Raw genomic sequence first — 13,772 nt, forward strand, 5'->3', positions numbered from 1 at the left:
GCTTCAAATAAAGAAAACCCTCTGAGTTATATTAGATAGATTCCTCTGAATCCACAATATGGCAGAGGTTGAAAAGCCATAATACATAAGTTTTCTCAACAACAAGTTATGGTCAATAATGTCAAAGGCTGCACTGAAATCTAACAGTACAGCTCCCACAATCTTATTATTATTATCAATGTATTTCAACCAATCATCAGTAATTATGTTGAGTGCCCTTCTCTATAAGCATGCTGAAAGTCTGTTGTTAATTTGTTTACAGAGAGGTAGCATTGTATTTGGTCAAACATAATTATTTCCAGCTGTTTGCTAAGAGCTGGCAGCAAGCTGATAGGTCCGCTGTTAGAACCAGTAAAGGCCGCTTTACCCCTCTTGGGTAGCGAAATGACTGGCTTCCCTCCAGGGTTGAGGACAAAGACTTTCCTCTAGGCTAAATACATGACAGATAGGAGTGGCTATAGAGTTAGCTACCATCCTTGTTGTTGGTATTTCCTGCCTAAATTTGCCCTATTTTCCAACAAAGTAATCATTAAAATAATTGGCAACATCAAGTGGTTTAGTGATGAATAAGCTGATTCGATGAAAAAAGCCATTGAATTTGTCTCTCTGCCCAAAATTTCATTTAAAGTACTCAAGTTTTCCCCCATCATTCTTTATATCATTGATCTTTGCTTCATAATACAGTTTCTTCTTCTTTTTGTTGAGTTTAGTCACATAATTTCTCAATTTGCAGTAAGTCAGCCATTCAGATGTGCAGCCAGACTTATTAGCCACTCCATTTGCCCAATCTCTTTCAGCCATACGTTTTTTCAATTAATTCCATGGAGCCTTAACAGTTCTAACAGTCAGTTTCTTAACAGGTCAATGTTTATCAATAATTTGCAATTTTATAAATTCCTCAAGTGCAACATCTGGATGCTCCTATTAATCACATCAGTCCAACAAATATTTCTTACATCATCCACATAAGAGTCACAGCAAAATCTTTTGTATGATTTCTTATACACTATTTTAGGCCCAGCTTTTGAAACGTTGGCTTTCATGGATATAGCCACTACATATCACTGCTTCTAATGGGTACATATACAGCTTTAGAACAAAGTTCTACAGTATTAGTAAAGATGTGATCAATACATGTGGATGATCTTGTTCCTGTAGTGTTTGTAAACACCCTGGTAGGTTGATTAATAACCTGAACCAGTTTACAGGCACTGGTTACAGTGAGAAGCTTCCTCTTGAGTGGACAGCTTTATGAGTGGACAGCTTGATGAAAACCCGCCAATATTCAGGTCCCCAAGAAAGTACACCTCTATGTTTACATCACATACACTATCAAGCATTTCACACATATTATTTAGATACTGATACTGATACTCACTTAGTGGTGTATAGCAACACCCCAAAAGAAAGGCTTTAGATGTGCCAGGTGAACCTGCAACCACAACACTCCAATAACACTTGAAATAAGATCTTCTCTAAGCATTACAGGGATATGGCTCTGAATATATACAGCAACACCTCCCCCATAAGCATTCCTGTCTCATCTATAGATGTTATATCCTTGTATTGCTACTGCTGTATCATCAAATGAATTATCCAATTGAGTCTCAGAAATGGCTAATATATGAATGTTATCTGATGTTAGCAAGTTATTGATTTCATGAACCTTATTTCTAAGGCTACATATATTATTATGGGCTATTTTCAGCCCTTTCATGGGTAGCTTATCAGAAATAGACATAATATGGAAAGAGCAAACAAACAACGACTAAAAATATATACATTCAGAAGTCCATTCATCAGTTGGTGTGTGTAAGGGTGTGCGCTGGGAGGTTGTGTGTTTGCTGCGGGGTTCGAACCCATAGGCTTGGCTCTCTCATTCCTTCCAGGCTTTTGGGAGGGAGGGTGGACAATGAGCCTGTCATAGCGGATGTAAGCAATATCCCCACTTGCTCTGGCAGCTTCATGGCTGGGATAAGTTCTTTCCTCTTCTGGCGCACAGCTTCAGGATAGTCCTCGTTGAGGAAGATATATGTTCCTCTCAAGTTTGTGGCTCTTTCAGGAACAGCTACACTACCGTTCAAAAGTTTGGGGTCACTTAGAAATGTCCTTGTTTTTGAAAGAAAAGCATATTTTTTGACTATTGTAGCTGGAAATGGCAGATTTTTAATGGAATATCTACATAGGCATACAGAGGCCCATTATCTGCAACCATCACTCCTGTGTTCCAATTAATCCAATTGTATCATTTTAAAAGGCTAATTGATCGTTAGAAAACCCTTTCGCAATTATGTTAGCACAGCTGAAAACTGTTGTCCTGATTAAAGAAGCAATAAAACTGACCTTCTTTAGACTAATTGAGTATCTGGAGCATCAGCATTTGTGGGTTTGATTACAGGCTGAAAATGGCCAGAAACAAAGACTTCCTTCTGAAACTCGTCAGTCTATTCTTGTTCTGAGAAATGAAGGCTATTCCATGCGAGAAATTGTCAAGAAACTGAAGATCTCATACAAGGCTGTGTACTACTCCCTTCACAGAACAGCGCAAACTGTCTCTAACCAGAATAGAAAGAGGAGTCGGAGGCCCCGGTGCACAACTGGGCAGAGGACAAGTACATTAGAGTGTCTAGTTTGAGAAACAGACGCCTCACACGTCCTCAACTGGCAGCTTCATTAAATAGTACCTGCAAAACACCAGTCTCAACAGTGAAGAGGCGACTCCGGGATGCTGGCCTTCTGTACTTGTCCTCTTGCTCAGTTGTGCACCGGGGCCTCCGACTCCACAGACACAGTTCAGGAGATGGCAGAGTAAATGTGACACTGACTCCACACACAGCCCACACAGGGTCCTGTCTGTGCCCGACCTATCACAGTTGCCATGGTGATGCTGTGCGGTGGTTCTTCTGACTGAGTTAATTAGAGAGACTAGCTTCAGTACAGTCAGGCTACATGTCATGAGAGCAAGTCAGCCAGAGAGGAGGTTATGAACAGATGTAGTTCCTTGATACATCCGGTGCCCTCCCTTTGCTGTATGGATCTAGCTGTGGTTGGTTAGCGGTTGTTTAACAGACAGAGGGGTGTGGTGTAGAGGTTGGGGATCAGGGTGGGCCTGGTTGAGGACCGAGCACCGAATGGAATCATTATAGTTCTCTTCTGCTTTTCTATGGTGGCATGGGACTCATTTAACATTTAATTAAGTAACAATATCAAGCGACATCTCAGTATTTATTTTACCTTTATTTAACTAGGCAAGTCAGTTAAGAACAAAGTCTTATTTACAATGACAGCCTAGGAACAGTGGGTTAACTGCCTTGTTCAGGGGCAGAACGACAGATTTTTACCCTGTCACCTCGGGGATTCGATCTAGCAACCTTTCGGTTACTGGCACAACGCTCTAACCACTAGGCTACCTGCCGCCCCAAAGTAGAGTTAGAAAGGATTATTCATCCCTGCCCTCTCTGAAATATCCCAATATCCCATTTCTGAGGTTCGCCATGGGTTATTATTAGGTTATTGTGGGGATAGACACCGCCCCATCACGCTGTATTGTTGTTAATGCAGTCCATCCACAGAGGATCCTGCTCTGCTCTGGGATACAGAGAGACATTAGAGCAAACATGTTAACCTGAACCCCCAGACTTCATTCAGTATGATCTTGTACACTTTTTTTACTGACATCCACAAATTACTTTTGACATTGAAGCCTTTGTGCAGCAAGACAAGGCAACATTGAGACAATAGGATTGTGGAGTACATGAAGTGTAGGCTACCCGAGTCAAGTTGATACTGTCACTTTGCAAAGTTGTACTTCTCTTATCTGCTGTCAAACATGCATGCACACACACGCACGCACCACACGCCCACACATACATATACACACACACATACACGCACACACTGCTCATCTGCATGTCTACAAGTCTCCTTAAGTGATGGTGTCACTGCAGAGGGAGCGACCGAATTTCATATTGGAAGTGATGCTATCCTGTGGCGGATTGTTTCTCTTCGATTCTCCTTTGGCTGTGGCAGATAAGACAAAAATATGAGCGTATAAATTACCCTGAAAATGACACCGCCATGACTAACCAGCTGCTTTCTCTTGATTAAATCTTCCTTCTATCTCTCATTCCCGTATATTGATTCCTGTCACTTTGTATTTGCATATGGACGACGTGGCGCTCTAAGTGCTATTATGCTATTACCACACATTGGGCTCAGATGAATGACAGTGGTGAACTTTGCTCTCCATCTCATGGCCAAAACGCTGACCTTCCATAATCAGGATATACAGTATCTAATGACACTAAATGTGTGAGGCCCTCCACTGCAGATACTGATGATATGGGCACTCTTCAAAGTGACATGCGTTGAGGTCGGTTGACCTCAACGTGCGTTGACGTCGGTTGATGGGTAGGCACTGGCTATTATCAAAGCCAGATTTACTCACAAAGTCCAAATTCACCATACAACAGAAAGCTCCAACAATCAGAGTGACATAGGGTATTCATTGAAATTGTAAAACAATTTTCACCAAATGTAAATACCAATGTAGCCAAGATACACAAGCGATAGCTTCTGATGGCGGCATATTTCATATCATCTGACAAAATTACACACTGCTCAACTCAGCTCAGCCGTAGGTAGGTGGCACTAAAAGACCAACACACACACACAAACACACACACACAAACACACATGATAATATTATTATGTGAAATATTATTACACACACATATGCACTCAGTTTATTAGATACACCACCCAGTTCACGAAAGTGGTTCGCTCCTACAGACAGCATCTCGGAATGCACAACTCGTCGGTCCTTGTCAAGGATGGGCTATTGCAGCAGACCACCACACCAGGTTCCACTCCTATCAGCTAAAAATAAGAAGAAGCGGCTCCAGTAGGCACACGATCACCAACACTCGACAATTGAGGAGTGGAAAAACATTGCCTTGTCCAACAAATCCCGGTTCCTGTTTCATCATGCTGATGGCACAGTCAGGATTTGTTGTAAGCAGCATGAGTCCATGGCCCCATCCTGCCTGGTGTCAACGGTACAGGCTGGTGGTGGTGGTGTGAGGAATGTTTTCCTGGCACACGTTAGGTCCCTTGATACCAACTGAGCAACGTTTCCATGCCCCTGAGAATTCAGGATGTTCTGGAGGCATAGGGGGGTCTTAACCGGTACTAGATGGGTATACATAATAAACTGGCCATTGAGTGATATACAGTATAATAAATACGATTCTAACGAAACTTTCATATTAACAATCAAAATGACTGAAAAATGCAGTTTGCAGCATCAAAAATATGTCTCGACAAAATGGAATTCCAGCTTGATAAAGCAAATGCATTCAAAGGGACGTTAACCCGCAAATTACAAAGGAAAATGCATTTAGATCCACCTTTACTTGTTGTTAATGAAGTCCATTCGTCTGTCCGTCAGGGTGAAACTCTCGGTGGCAGTGTTGTAGAAGTCATAGCAAAACACCATGTCCATTACTTTATTCTGCAGGCACACAGCAGGCCCACGGTTGTGTGAGAGATGCATCCTCAAGGCCTCCTTTGGTTCCATTTTCACACTGACACAAAAAGTCACACACAAAAACAGTAGCTGGTAGCACAGTTCTCCCACACAGCACACAGGTAGGCAGCTCCATCCATTAGGGCCGTGTTTCCCCAACAGTACATATTTTTGTTGTGGCACCAGAAAAGCACACCGGATTCTACTTGTCAACTAATTATCAAACCCTTGACAAGTTGAATCATGTGTTTTTGTCTGTTGGGGGTACTCGAGGACTGGAGTTGGGACACTGCATTAGGGCATCTAGCCGGTCGGAGAGCAGAATCCTCCCGAAAGAGTGCGCCCCCATGCAGCCATGCACGTAGAATGGTTGTAGAGTAGTTAGTCATATCCAACAAAAACTTACGAGATTAAATCAGAACATCATTGAAAATAATAATATCATTATCATTATTATTATATTATTATAATCATCATTTGATAAATCCTTAGCCCTTCTCTGAAGGCATGGAAGGCCCATTGTTCCCCACCTTATGTCGGTTAGTAATTCGTAGAGTGGCTCTATTTTCTCTCAGCATGCATGTTTTCACTATTCTGAATGTGTAATGAACATGTTGTTCTGAAATATGGACACAGAAATACTGGACATTTTGAACTCTTATCATTAATACTCTGTGGGCCGGCAGGCCGCCTAAAATGTGCATAAGGATTTCCTCTGCCTAGGTTCCAACAACACCTGACCATAATGCCCTTCCCTTTTACAGAAATCACAACAACGCTTTGTGGGCTGTTTGGGAGTAGCCTCCTTACCTGTCCCAATAGCTGCAATAGGAGCTATTTTGGTACCTTGGCCCACTTGCATACCAGAGAGCAGAGTGGACTTGCACACTACACTGATAGGTTGGACTGACTGTGCATCCATCCCGCTATCTGTATCCAAGACAGACAAATCACTTTGGAGACAATTTGTGCTCGGTCCTAACAAATCTCTCTGCGCGTCATGTAGAAATGACCTCGTCAAATCATGCTATTCTTCGCATGCTTGAAGTTCTGATTGCAACTGCTCTATTTTGCGCACTGATGACCTCTGGGACTTCACAATCGTATCAAGCATATTCAACGCTAGTTCGCATTGTCGCAATTCATTTTTCTCAAGCAAAAAAACAACAAGCTCTAGAATGAACAACTTCTTAGATGTTTTCTTATGCATGCCAACGTATTGACGGTAATGAAGAATTTCCTCTCTAGTCGAATAAACGTAAGACCATTCCTGACTTTTTTGATCAAATCATGAATATATGATTGCAATAACTCATAAATATATATTGATTGCATATTCTCCGTCATGTATATTTTGTTATATATCAGGGAATCTAATGGAACTCCAAATGATCTGTAAAATATATCATGTCAGCGTGGCCATTAACTGTAGTGGACAGTAATATTTGACATGTGAATATGCAGTATATTATATATAAAGTTAATTTGAAAAGAATTCAGACCCGATTACTTTTTCCACATTTTTTTACGTTACAGCCTTATTCTAAAATGAATTTAATCGTTTTTTCCCCTCAACAAACAATACCCTATAATGACAAAGCAAAAAATGATTTTTAGAAATTTTAGCAATTGTATAAAGAACAAAAATGGAAATATCCAAGTTACATAAGTATTCAGACCCTTTACTCAGTACTTTGTTGAAGCAGCTTTGGCATCGATTACAGCCCCAAGTCTTATTGGGCATGACCCTACAAGCTTGGCACACCTGTATTTGGGGAGTTTCTCCTATTCTTCTCTGCAGATCCTCTAAAGCTCTGTCAGGTTGTATGGGGAGCATTGCTGCACAGCTATTTTCAGGTCTCTCCAGAGATGTTCAATCGGGTTCAAGTCCGGGCTCTGGCTGGGCCACTCAAGGACAGTGAGTGGAGAGACTTGTCAGAGACTTGTCCCGAAGCCACTCATGCGTTGTCTTGGCTGTGTGCTTAGGGTCGTTGTCCTGTTGAAAGGTGAACCTTCACCCCAGTCTGAGGTCCTGAGCGCTCTGGAGCAGGTTTTCATCAAGGATATCTCTGTACTTTGCTCTGTTCATCTTTCCCTCGATCCTGACTAGTGTCCCAGTCCCTGCCGCTGAAAAACATCCCCACAGCATTATGATGTCGCCACCATGCTTCAACGTAGAAATGGTGCCAGGTTTCCTCCAGGCATTCAGGCTAAAGTGTTCAATCTTGGTTTTATCAGACCAGAGAATCTTGTTTCTCATGGTCTGAGAGTCCTTTAGGTGCCTTTTGGCAAACTCCAAGCGGGCTGTCATGTGCATTTTACTGAGTGGCTTCTGGCTGGCCACTCTACCAAAAAGGCCTGGTTGGTGGAGTGCTGCAGAGATGGTTGCCCTTCAGGAAGGTTTTCCCATCTCCACAGAGGAACTCTGGAGCTCAGTCAGAGTGACCATTGGGCTCTTGGTCACCACCCTGACCAAGGTCCTTCTCCCCCGATATCTCAGTTTGGCCGGGCGGCCAGCTCTAGGAAGAGTCTTGGTGGTTCCAAACTTCCTCCATTTAAGAATGATGGAGGCCACTGTGTTCCTGGGGACCTTCAATGATACAGACATTTTTTGGTACGCTTCCCCAGATGTCCTTTGTCTTAGTGGTCTGTTTCCTCGCCCTTGTTCTGAAAGAGGGGTCTTCGGAGGACGGCTAATCAGCCGTATAGGTGGTTCCAGCGTGGGAATGAAAGCAGTGTAGACACACGATTCCTTGGAGAGAATAACCGGGTGGTCCTGCCTGCTTGAATTTACCCTCTTAGACACAGCTACTCATCCATAGCATAGATTGTTTAAATAGTACATGCAAAACACCAGTCTCAACGTCAACAGTGAAGAAGCGACTCCGGGATGCTGGCCTTCTAGGCAGAGTTTCTCTGTCCAGTGTCTGTTCTTTTGCCCATCTTAATCTTTTCTTTTCATTGGCCAGACTGAGATATGGATTTTTCTTTGGAACTCTGCCCATTACAATCTATGCAAGAATCGCAATGCATGATTTGTCACCTGTACTTAAAAACATGTGAATAAAACAGTAAATAAATAAACAATTACCACACAAAACATTTTCTCATAGTGATTTATTGATACAAGTGGCACGTACAGGCTGTCCAACACATGGCCTCTCACTCCCACTCTGAGCCATTCAATTTAGTTGCTTATGTATGTAGCTAGTGAGCTAGGCTGTAGCATTAGAAATGTCTTTCAAAAGGAGACAACTCACAAATGCAGAAATTCTGGAGATTTTTATAAAATTCTGACAATGAGTCTTAGTATGAAAGTCAGGAATCAGATTCTGACAGTGACAGTGAGGAGCTGCCCCCCAACCTTGTAGCCATTGAGAACCCTGAATTTGAGGACCCCTTGTCCACTGACGAAGTCCCAGGTCCCTTTGAAGATGCTGGTGGTTGTCACGATCGTCAACGGGACTGAGAGAGGACCAAGGCGCAGCGCGTGGAAAGTACATCTTCTTTTATTTTAAAGAAGGAAAAAACAAAACAACAAACAGAACAGACGACCGTGAAGCTATACAAACATCAGTGCTGACACAAAACACTTCGACATAGACAATTCCCCACAAACAGCTAAAGCCTATGGTTACCTTAAATATGGCTCCCAATCAGAGACAACAATAACCAGCTGTCTCTAATTGAGACCCAATTCAGGCAACCATAGACTTTCCTAGATACCTACACTCAACCATAGACACAGCTAGACTACTATACTAAACATAAACCCAACTACTCTAATAAACCCCCTAAACCTTACAACCACCCTAGACACTACAAAAAACACATACATTCCCCATGTCACACCCTGACCTAACTAAAATAATTAAGAAAACAAAGAATACTAAGGCCAGGGCGTGACATAACCCCCCCCTTAAGGTGCGAACTCCGGGCGCACCAGCACATAGTCTAGGGGAGGGTCTGGGTGGGCGTCCGTCCACGGCGGCGGCTCCGGCACTGGTCGTGGTCCCCACCCCACCATAGTCACTACCCGCTTACGTAGCCTCCTCCAAATGGCCACCCTCCACATTAACCCCACTGGATTAAGGGGCAGCACCGGACTAAGGGGCAGCACCGGACTAAGGGGCAGCACCGGACTAAGGGGCAGCACCGGACTAAGGGGCAGCACCGGACTAAGGGGCAGCACCAGGATAAGGGACAGCACCAGGATAAGGGGCAGCTCCGGACTGAGGGACGGCAGCTCCGGACTGAGGAACGGATCCTGGCTGGATGACGGCTCTGGCGGATCCTGGCTGGACGGCTCTGGCGGATCCTGGCTGTACGGCTCATGGCTGGCTGACGGATCTGGCTGCTCATGGCTGGCTGACGGATCTGGCTGCTCATGGCTGGCTGACGGATCTGGCTGCTCATGGCTGGCTGACGGATCTGGCTGCTCATGGCTGGCTGACGGATCTGGCTGCTCATGGCTGGCTGACGGCTCTGGCAGATCCTGTCTGGTTGGCGGCTCTGGCAGATCCTGTCTGGTTGGCGGCTCTGGCAGATCCTGTCTGGTTGGCGGCTCTGGCAGATCCTGTCTGGTTGGCGGCTCTGGCAGATCCTGTCTGGTTGGCGGCTCTGGCAGATCCTGTCTGGTTGGCGGCTCTGGCAGATCCTGTCTGGTTGGCGGCTCTGGCAGATCCTGACTGACGAATGGCTCTAGCGGCTCCTGACTGACTAACGGCTCTGACGGCTCGGGACAGACGGGCGGCTCTAATGGCTCGGGGCAGACGGATGGCTCAGACGGCGCTGGGGAGACGGATGGCTCAGACGGCGCTGGGGAGACGGATGGCTCAGATGGCGCTGGGGAGACGGATGGCTCAGATGGCGCTGGGCAGACGGATGGCTCTGGCCGGATGAGGCGCACTGTAGGCCTGGTGCGTGGTGCCGGAACTGGAGGCACCGGGCTAAGGACACGCACCTTCAGGCTAGTGCGGGGAGAAGGAACAGGGCATACTGGACCCTGGGGACGCACATTAGGCCTAGTGCGTGGTGCCGGAACTGGTGGTACCGGGCTGGGGACACGCATCTCAGGGCTAGTGCGGGGAGCAGCAACAGGATGCACAGGACTCTGGAGACGCACAGGAGGCTTAGTGCGTGGTGCCGGAATTGGTGGTACCGGGCTGGAGACACGCACCATAGGACGAGTGCGTGGAGGAGGAACAGGGCTCTGGAGACACACTGGAAGCCTGTTACGTGGTGTAGGCACTGGTGGAACTGGACTGGGGCGGGGAGGTGGTGCCGGAAATACCGGACCGTGCAGGCGTACTGGTTCCCTTGAACACCGAGCCTGCCCAACCTTACCTGGTTGAATGCTCCCCGTCGCCCGACCAGTGCGGGGAGGTGGAATAACCCGCACCGGGCTATGTAGGCAAACCGGGGACACCATGCGTAAGGCTGGTGCCATGTATGCCGGCCCGAGGAGACGCACTGGAGACCAGACGCGTTGAGCCGGCATCATGGCACCTGGCTCAATGCCCAATCTAGCCCTACCAGTGCGGGGAGGTGGAATAACCCGCACCGGGCTATGAACACGTACAGGAGACACCGTGCGCTCTACTGCGTAACACGGTGTTCGCCCGTACTCCCGCTCTCCACGGTTAGCCTGTGAAGTGGGCGCAGGTCTCCTACCTGCCCTCGGCCCACTACCTCTAAGCCCCCCCCCCAAGAATTTTTTTGGGCTGACTCACAGGCTTCCTACCGCGTCGTCGTGCTGCCTCCATTCGCCGGTATCCCTCCTCACACTGCGCCAGAGAATCCCAGGCTGGCTCCGGCACTCGCCCTGGGTCGATCGCCCACCTGTCGATCTCCTCCCACGTAGTGTAGTCCATATTACGCTCCCATTTCCATTCCTCCTTGCGCTGCTCCTGTTGCCGCTTTTCACGCTGCTTGATCCCGCATAAGTGGTGGGGAATTCTGTCATGATCGTCAACGGGACTGAGAGAGGACCAAGGCGCAGCGCGTGGAAAGTACATCTTCTTTTATTTTAAAGAAGGAAAAAACAAAACAACAAACAGAACAGACGACCGTGAAGCTATACAAACATCAGTGCTGACACAAAACACTTCGACATAGACAATTCCCCACAAACAGCTAAAGCCTATGGTTACCTTAAATATGGCTCCCAATCAGAGACAACAATAACCAGCTGTCTCTAATTGAGACCCAATTCAGGCAACCATAGACTTTCCTAGATACCTACACTCAACCATAGACACAGCTAGACTACTATACTAAACACAAACCCAACTACTCTAATAAACCCCCTAAACCTTACAACCACCCTAGACACTACAAAAAACACATACATTCCCCATGTCACACCCTGACCTAACTAAAATAATTAAGAAAACAAAGAATACTAAGGCCAGGGCGTGACAGTGGTAGAGGCAGACCGACAGTGGATGCAGTACAGGAGTTCTGTGGTAGTGTCACACCCTGATCTGTTTCACCTGTCCTTGTGATTGTCTCCACCCCCTCCAGTTGTCATCCATCTTCCCTATTACCCTCAGTGTATTTATACCTGTGTTCTCTGTTTGTCTGTTGCCAGTTCGTCTTGTCTTGTCAAGCTTACCAGTGTGTTTTCGAGTTCCTGTTTTTCCTAGTCTCTGTTTTTTCTAGTCCTGCCGGTTTTGACCTCTTGCCTGCCCTGACACTAAGCCCACCTGCCTGACCATTCAGCCTGCCCTGACCTCGAGCCTGCCTCCCGCCCTGTACCGTTTAGACTCTGACCTGGTTTATGAACTTTTGCCTGTCCTCGACCTGCCTCTTGCCTGCCCCTTGTTGTACAATAAATATCAGAGACTCGAACCATCTGCCTCCTGTGTCAATCTGGGTCTCGCCCTGTGTCGTTATAGGTAGCTGGAAGGCCGCCAGCCATTTCACCCTTCCTGGCCCTGCTGTTTGCTTTGATGAGTCCCAGTCTGGAGTGCAATGCCCCTTGTAATTGCCAACTGAGGCAGAGTGCTTCAAGTTGTTTCTGACAGAGGAGCTGGTGGGAGACATAGTAGAGGAGACCAATCGCTATGCCCTGGAGCTACAAGAGAAGACAGAGCCAGGAGTGAGGGGGAAACTCGCTAAATGGGTGACAACCACAATTAGTGAAATGTATACCTTCCTGGTGACAGTCCTCCTCATGGGGATAGTAAAGAAGAACTCCCTAAGAGAATACTGGAGCTGTAATGGGCTTCCTCCTTCTCTTCATCCGAAGAGGAGTAGCAAGGATTCGACCAAAATGCAGCGGGTTGTGAATACATAATGATTTATTAAATCAAACGACGAGACACGAAAACAAACACTTGGAAAGATTACAAAATAACAAAAACGAATGTAGACTGACCTAAACCATGAGAACTTACATATAACACGAAGCACGTAGGAACAGGTACAGACTATAACAAACGAACGAACAAACGCTACAGTCCCGTGTGGTGCGCAGACACAGACACGGACGACAATCACCCACAAACAAACAGTGAGAACAACCTACCTTAATATGACTCTCAATCAGAGGAAACGTCAAACACCTGCCTCTAATTGAGAGCCATACCAGGCAACCCAAAACCAACATAGAAACAGAAAACATAGACTGCCCACCCAAAACCCACGCCCTGACCAATAAACACATACCAAACAACAGAAAACAGGTCAGGAACGTGACAGAACCCCCCCCTCAAGGTGCGAACTCCGGGCGCACCCCTACAACTCAAGGGGAGGGTCTGGGTGGGCATCTGTCCGCGGTGGCGGCTCCGGCGGTGGACGAGGACACCACTCCACCACTGTCTTTGTCCCCCTCCTTAGCGTCCTTTGAGTGGCGACCCTCGCCCCCGACCATGGTCTAGGAACCTTCACTAAGGCCCCTCCTACATAGAGGAGACAGCTCAGGACAGAGAGGTAGCTCAGGACAGAGAGGTAGCTCAGGACAGAGAGGTAGCTCAGGACAGAGAGGTAGCTCCGGACAGAGAGGTAGCTTAGGACAGAGGGACAACTCTGTACTAATGGCAGCTCCGGACTGAGTGGCAGCTCCGGACTGGGTGGCAGCTCCGGACTGGGTGGCAGCTCCGGACTGAGTGGCAGCTCCGGACTGAGTGGCAGCTCCGGACTGAGTGGCAGCTCATGACTGAGTGGCAGCTCATGACTGAGTGGCAGCTCATGACTGTAGGGCAGCTCATGACTGTAGGGCAGCTCATGACTGTAGGGGAGC

This window comes from Salvelinus namaycush, chromosome 8 (genome assembly GCF_016432855.1).
Source record: "Salvelinus namaycush isolate Seneca chromosome 8, SaNama_1.0, whole genome shotgun sequence".
Classification (NCBI taxonomy): domain Eukaryota; kingdom Metazoa; phylum Chordata; class Actinopteri; order Salmoniformes; family Salmonidae; genus Salvelinus; species Salvelinus namaycush.